Source organism: Eupeodes corollae, chromosome X (genome assembly GCF_945859685.1).
Source record: "Eupeodes corollae chromosome X, idEupCoro1.1, whole genome shotgun sequence".
NCBI lineage: Eukaryota > Metazoa > Arthropoda > Insecta > Diptera > Syrphidae > Eupeodes > Eupeodes corollae.
In genome coordinates this window covers 6916646-6924908 of record NC_079150.1, presented here as the reverse complement: position 1 = coordinate 6924908, position 8263 = coordinate 6916646, and the positions used below count along the sequence as shown (strand labels likewise).

Genomic DNA, 8263 nt, shown 5'->3' with positions numbered 1-8263 from the left:
CGTACTTTCGACGCCGATTGGCGTGTGGCAAGATGGAGATAGCCCGAGAACCGCACTTATTTTCTAAATGGCAGATGTCGGTGTTAATTTGAAAGTTAGGAGGTGAAATGTCAAAAATCCGAACTTTTTAAGCTTGACCGATGCTATTTTGAGAGGTAGGGGTGAGATTTTTAAAATCCCGAAAATCCGTACAAATTTTTACTTTGACAACTGACAAAAGGTCGCGAGATGTCGATTTAACCGAAAATGGCAGATCGATGGTATTTTGACACAGGGAGTGACATTTTTAAAAACTGAAAATTCAAAAAAGTTTTTTTGCTCATGCAACTAACACCAGGCCGCAAGATGTTGATGCAACCGAAATTTTCGCCATTTCACTTCAACCATCAAACTACCGATAGTTTATGGTTTTGTCGTCTCTTGTGTGATATTTTGTAACATCAAAATGCATTACCCCTCTCAAAGGCGAATTTTAAGAAATTGAAGTGCACACAACTTTCCAGTCTGGTGGAATTCAGACAAGCTAAATGCATTAAAATATTCGGCCCGAGATTTTGTTTAATTCAACACTACTTTGACTATCGAACACGATCTATTTCCGCTTATTTTTTTGTTTTGTTCGGGGGTGGGGACACGTCCGTACGCAACAACTATTAAGAGAGTCATACAGCCCAATTGGAGAGAGAAAAGAACTAATCGAGATAACCAAATTAGACGGTTGCTTTCTTTTTGCCTACAAGCTGTGATTTGCACACCAACTTGCATATGTATTAACTCCATATAAAAAAATGTGGGGAACAAACACTTATGCATGAAGATGTGCATACTCACCACCTTTGAAAAATGGCGGATGTAGTCAGCTATTCAGAGGTGTTCAAAGAAAATTCAAACTTGTGGATGAACATTTTTTTCGCACTCTCATTGTGTTCGATTGAGGGTAATATCATTCGAATATAAAATTAAATAAATTTCTGTTGTTAGGTGCCAGAACAAAGAAGATTCAGAAACAATTCTAAACTACGCATTTAGAAAAAAATTAGTTAGTTATTTAAAGCCAGTTTTAATCATTAAGTAAGTAAAATAAATTAGGTGGTGGAACAGTCCAATTTAGGACCTAGAAACTTAAAGCTCTGAAAGCTTTACAACTACTATTTTTTTATTATTAGCTGCGTTTAAATGTAAAAAAACTCAAATTTGTTACAATTTTCAGAGTTTAAAGACTTAATTTTGTCGATACGAGAGTTGCAGGAACATTGAAAACGAGAGTTACAAAATGTAGACATGGATCATAAAAATAACTCAACTTGTCAACTTGTTACTTCTGTTGCCAATTTTCATTGCATAAGATTCGTGAATTTTTTAAAGGCTTAACTACATAAGCCGAAAAGTACTTTTGTGCAAAAATAAAAATATTTGTATTCTCGCTAGGTCATTGGTTTTGTAAAAGGAAAATACAAATTTGTTCTTCAACCAAAATTTAAGTCTAATGCATCATTTTTCTAAGTTTTCCAGTTTTAACTATTTATATCTTACCTATATACAAAGCTACAAGGAAAAATCTGTGAGGGAAAGTTCTAACTACAGTTCTTCTGAAAGTGCATTCTGGCTTATTCGTAGATGTTTGCTAGACTTTTTAGGCTATTCATAAATAAATGCAAATTAATTTTAAGGGCTTAACCTAAATAACTATAAACATAGAAAATGCTGTGTGCAAGCAATTACTATCGCAAAAGCTTAAAAAGAAATTCATGACAAATAAAAGTTACGTTAACACTAAGTGCCAAAAAATATCGATTGATACTGTAATTGCAGAAGATATGGATATTTCATATAAATATTTCCGGTAAATTGTACAACTTTATTATTACCGCTTTTCATAATAAATTCAATACAAAATAATTCAATGCAGTATATTTTAAATAATAAAGTAGTTAAGTTATTAGTTAAGGTATTACTATTAAAATAAACATAACATACATTTATAAAAAAACATGTACTCGTTCATATATACAAATAAAGTCTAATCGAAGAATCCTTAACCTTGTTACACTCTTTGTGAACACATCTTTTCTTGTTTTGGTTGTTAATGCCATCTATCTGTAACTCAGAGAAAGCGAAGTGAAAACAAATTCACCACGATCTACCGTTATAACGTTCACCGTATTTTATTGACAAACGAAATTTTTTTTGTTAGAATTAATTTGTGAAAACCAGAAAGGGAAAGAAATGTCAAATGTCTCAATCTCTCAACTGAAGTTTTTTCTCTCTCTGCTCTCCGAGGTAAAAATATATATTCACCGATACGAATTCAACACGCTATAAAAAATGAGAGTAAGAGGTTTCTCTCTCTCTCGATTAGTTGTATCTATTCTGCTATTCACGTGGATCTTATATTCGATTCACCCGTTCGATTCCCTTTCACACTAACTTTGCTATTGACATACTATGCATGGACTGCTAGTAGCGCAAAGCGCAAAGAGGGCTATGCAGAAAAATTGTGTAACATTTATGACACTTGACATTGGAGTTTCTTTCTTTTTTTCACATGTTTGTTTATTTTGTGTTGTGATTTGTAAAAACAAGTTGAGTAGAGTAAATAAATACAATAAAAAGAAAAAAAATAGTAATTTAAATAATTGAAACAAATGAAAAAATGTTTAATTCTGGGATGCATTTCGCATCAATTGAACAGATATGTGTCTTTGTTCTTGTCAGTATATTTTTAAAGATCTTATGATTCCTAGCTAAAATCATGTTTTTACTATTATATAACCTGGTTCTTAAAGGCGTAGTCAGTGAAGACTGGAGAAGCTATTGAATCTCTTAATAGCCAGGTGATAGATTCAAGTCGACTGCTCCAGAAATTTTTCATCTGTGATCTTCACTTCGATAAAAAATGTATTAAGACGCTTGGGACTAACAAACGTCTCACAGAGGATGCAGTTCCAATTCTTCAAGATCATGAACTTGATGTTTTTTTTGTATTTATTTATTTATCAAAAATAATTTTCAAAATAAATGTATAAATAATTGAAAAAGAAGGCAAGACTATTTTATGCCGTTAATAGAAAAATATAGAGATAAATAAGTTTTGAAATTTCTTCATATTTGTTGTGCTCCGATGTGCGTTCTTTAACATTAACGAACGGAAAATGAATCCCTTCCTAAGGTGCCACCTCGTTACCTTCTATACCGACATCACTCGGAATCCAGGCTGGAACAATGTTGCGCTGTTTTATAAAACACTCCGAATATAGTTAAGGGTTGTACAAGGAGTGTACATAGGATCCATCCGGGTACAAGGTAATTCTATGCTTGATGGTTTCGACTTATTCCCCTCTAGGTGAAAGAAATTGTAAAATTGATTGAGAAAATAGGAAAGAGATATCACTACGCGCAGGTGTGTTAATACTGTTCACGGCGGCGTTTGCGAGTTTAGTAGTAATATAGTATGAGTATATCGGAATGCATAGGGAAAAATGTTTAACAAAAAAAATATTTGAAATCACTATACATACCGTCAAAGCTATTCATTTAATTTTAGTTATTTAAACGGTTATACATAAGTTCACATATAGGTTTACCAACTTACTCCGGAAGCTATTTTAATTTTAATCAATTATTTAAAAAAATTCCATACAAAAAGTATGAAATCAATTTTTATCAATTTTGTAAACATACGAAACTCTTTTTGCATAAACAGTTTTAAAAATATTTCTTTGTTTCTAAAAGTATAATTAAATGACGATGTAATTTTAAATGAAGCTATGTGGCCGAAAAAAAATTCTCGGGTACTGCCTCTTGCGAGGAATTGACAATTCCTTCAAGAGTAATTCTTGTTATGAAAAAGTGCTTTCTCAAATTAGCCGTTCGGATTCGGCCTAAAATTGTAGGTCCCTTCCATTCCTGACAACAGTACTCACACACAGGAATGTTTGAGAGTTGTAAGTCACTAGGCCCTGGTTCACAAAGGACTGTTGCGCCACCCAATTTATTTATTTATTTATGTGGCTGAAAGTTGATAATATAATTGTAGTTAAAAAAAAAATAATATTATATTCTATTTTTTTGCTGTAGCATACCACCTGTTTGTAGCCGTAAACGGAGGTTTGAGGAAGAGACGGTTACACCCAGAACGTTGAAACGAAAATGTTTAAGACATCAAGGCGCAAGCTAAAGTGGAAAGAGATTAAAATTAAATCTTTAGAATCCTTGCTTGACGAACTTTAAAATAGAAATCTCGTTTCGGAGAACTGTTCGCAGATCCTTCAGGTATTTGACCAAACAAATTTAGATTTTTATTGCAATATTTTTTTAATTAAATATTTTCTATATATATATACATATATATATACCTGCATTTTTCATACATTATATTCGGAAGAAATTCCACTTAACCGTACTGCACAAATCAGGATCGAACAATTAAATGTTTTTGTTTAGTGAACCGAGGAGAACGAATGAACCAGGCTTGTTAAGTAAATTAGATCGGTTTGGTTTTGTTTGAAGTTAACTTTGAAATTTAATTTTAGTTTCTTCTTTAAAAAAAAGTACATAAATACTTCTTTACTTAAAAGTGAGTTTTATTATAAGAATTAACACTGAATAAACAAAAGATTACAAAATAACATTTTCATTTCGTAATGAATTGAACTGAACTGATTGCATTTTCCTTTTTGCTGCTCGGCCATTTTGCACTAGTTTCAATCCTTTTTTCTAGTATTAAGAAGTAATAAGTTAAAACGAATACAAAAATAAATAAAACTTAAATGTTTAAGTTTCTTATTACAGAATGAAAACGAAGAAGAAGTTTTCTTTGCAGGTCTATGTTTTAAGTCCAATATTATGTCAATAAAATATAAAAACTTTTCAAATAAATATATATTTAAAATAACAAATAAACATTTTTTTTGTTGATTTTTAGACATACGATAGCAAGTTAATGAAGATATTGCAAGGTAAGAAGATAGCTTGAATATACCGGGTAGAACTGAAGTCCTTCGCATTGACCTTAAATTTGTATAGACCACGGGCGTGGAAGTGCGTAAGGTCACACTCTAAAGACAATTTACCAGCAGAGAGTACCTTGAGATCTTTGTATAGCCAGACCGAAGTTGGCCCTGTCTGTACCCAAAAATCTAAAGATATCCTCATTCTTAAATTGCTCAAGAAAAAAGGAGGAGAAAGTTGGTCGCATGTCTGATGATGGACGACATGGCCATACAAAATCATATCCAACAAATATGTTGCAGATTTCTCTTCAACTGAAGAACTTCCTCATACAAGTATTTCGATATTTCTCGACGCTTGCTACTGCCTCAAATTGATACGTAATACGTGGAGTCCAAAAACAAAATTTACGGATGTCCATTACCAAGGAGAATTAGGACTTCATTTGGCAAATAAACTGAACAAGAAACATTTAAACCGGCACTCAAAAAAAATAAAAGTCAAACTTGCAGCAGAAACGCTGAGTGAGAGCGCTGCAAACGCCCTTACTTTTCTGCTTGAAACAAACGTTGCAGGATTTGAAGGTTGTGAAGCGACCATCCAGTTTATCAAAACTATAGATAATATTTTTGACTGCTTTAATTCAAAAAGCAAATTTGATTTTTCAAATTTGAATTTTTCAAAAAAGGTATTAATTACATCTCAGGACTTATTATATTTCCTAAAAATAAAACTGGTTTTATTGGTTTTATCATTGCATTGGAAAATATAAGAAACCTGTATGTAACTCATGTAGAGGAGTTAAAAAAACCTAGATTATATACTTACTTATAAACTGTCGCAAGATCACTTAGAGTTAATCTTTTAAGGTATAAGATCTAGAGGAGGCTTTAACAACAACCCAACCTCTTTTCTTTTAATTCACAATGAAGTGCGTTCGTCTACTCAAGCAAACTGCATTGCTTGCGAAGAAACTGAAGTCCATTGCATTTTCGAATGCACTACGTAAAAAAGTTATTTTTGAAGAGGTTAATGACTATGAATTAATCATTTTTGAAAATATTATTCCTTCGAATGATTTTACTTCCAATGAAATTAAAGTCTATATACATAAGTGGATTTGTAGAATTCAAACTAAAAAAATTGGTAAATGTAAAAAATGTGTTTTTTTTTACTGCATTTAGAAAAAGTTAGTTCGAAATTAAGGATAAGGACACTATAAATATATGTAAAACTGTAAGAACTAATATATTTGTATTAGAAAAAGAAAAAAACTAACAAATAAAAATGTCTATCTAATATATAAAATTCTCCTGTCACAGTGTTAGTTGCCATACTCCTCCGAAACGGCTTAACCAATTTTCATGAAATTTTGCATATACATTCGGTAGGTTTGAGAATAGGTTTTTATATTCTTTTTTTTATTCCTAAGTGCTATTGTTTAATTGCATCAACATCGTACACGGTGCAACGATCTAACGAAAGTATTTAGTGACGCTATGTACAATGAAGCATTGATTGCTATTGAGGATTTTTGCGTTATCATTGCCAACTTACCACTCAGTCATTTCGGTATACATTTACTTAATCGAAATGCATCTGATTTAATAGACACTGAATTGAATCATGAACTACAATACAGTATTGCTCGCAATGTCCCTCTAATGAATGAAGAACAAAGAACCATTTTTGACCTCATCCTTCTCGCAATTTCGGCAGGACTGGATTCTTTTTTTTGGATGCACCAGGTGGAACTGGTAAAACATTCCTTATTTCGCTAATTCTTGCTAAAATACGATGAAATAATGGTATCGCATTGGCTGTTTCATCTTCTGCCATTGCCGCAATTTTATTGGATGGAGGCAGAACAGCTCATTCAGTATTTAAAAAGCCACTTAATATTCAAAATAACCCAGACGAGGTATGCAGTATAAAAAGACAATAATTCATGGCCACAGTGCTGAAACAATGTACAATTCTCATCTTGGATGAATGCACTATGGCACACCAACAACAACAAAAGAACAACGACCGGATATTATTATTATTATTATTATTATTATTATTATTATTATTATTATTATTATTATTATTATTATTATTATTATTATTATTATTATTATTATTATTATTATTATTATTATTGTTCCTCGGGGGTTTTGTAGTTTTTCCCCTAGAGGACGCGTCCACAGGTGGCGGATAGTGGAACGCTCAGCATTTCCTTGAAATGCAGGGTATGGGGGAAATAAAATACCACACGCGGACCAACAAAAACTACTATGTGAAGGAACACAGAACAAGAAACCAAATATGGAAAGAGAAGATAAGGAGAACAATTTTACGGTGCAGGGAGTCGGATCCCCAGTACCGCGTCTGTCGGGGGTGAGTACGCGGGCCCCGAGACGTCGATATACAGCGACCGCACAAAAACAAAAACAAAAACAAAAACAATGAGAACTGATTCGATGGGAGTGGAAAGCTTGGCTCCTACGGATCAAAATGCTACAAGCAAGAACAGTGGTGACCCTTTTAAAAGAGCATCAAAAATACTTCGGACTCCCCCTCCGAAGAATGGTACTCCTACAGGTCCTAAACTGCCTGAAGGGCCGAAGTCAGCAAGACGAGGGATTTTCCCGATTTCTCGAGCTGAAGCGGAAAAAGCAGAAGAGGAAGCCAACAGTGGTGCGCTGCCGACGGGAGTAATTAATGCTTCTGCCTCCAAAGAAACGGACGAGGGAAATTCAAACGACGTTTTTCTCATGGAGATGCAGAAATGCCTTAATACGATAAAGAAAATGAAGGCGGCGTGTCTGAGACAAAAAAATATCAGCATAGATATTAAAGATGGCATAGTGTTATTGGAGGAGTCTCTTGACAAAATAAAATGGTCAAAAGGGGAAAAGGACAAGACCGATGTTTGCTGCTCAAAATCGTCTATAACGAGCCAAGAACCCCCACAGCAGAGAGTGGAAGCCGGTCAAAAGAAAGTCCCTAAAAACGTTTCAGAATCGGGAACCACCAAAAGACCTCCAACGAGTCCACTCCAAAAGGATTCCGAAAAGAAAACGAGAAAGATCTCACAAGTCGCGGAGACGGAGGATAGGCAAGTTAACACACTAACCGACGAAGTCATCTCCGGGGTAGAGACCTACGCCCAAGCAACCATCAGAGGAAAGGTCACAGACGCTGCCAAGGGAACTCTAAATGCTAACACGAAAAAGAATATAGCAACCCTCCGAGAAAAGGACACAGAAGCCGCCAAGGGAACGTTACCTGATAAGACGAACAGGAATAAAGGTAACCCAATCACCAA

At 33.8% G+C, this 8263-nt stretch overlaps 1 long non-coding RNA gene across 3 annotated transcripts; it reads left to right on the top strand.

Moving 5' to 3' along the window:
• The first annotated feature begins 511 nt into the window (after nucleotides 1-511).
• Nucleotides 512-4833, top strand: LOC129953236 (uncharacterized). Of its 3 annotated transcripts, XR_008782465.1 has the most exons (4): nucleotides 512-1071; nucleotides 1211-2710; nucleotides 2787-3303; nucleotides 4078-4833. It is a non-coding gene; the product is annotated as an uncharacterized LOC129953236 (long non-coding RNA). The 3 variants fall into 3 exon arrangements; XR_008782464.1 differs by lacking the exons at nucleotides 1211-2710; nucleotides 2787-3303 and having other exon boundaries at nucleotides 4078-4272; nucleotides 4385-4833; XR_008782463.1 differs by having other exon boundaries at nucleotides 1211-3303.
• Nucleotides 4834-8263: the final 3430 nt, after the last annotated feature.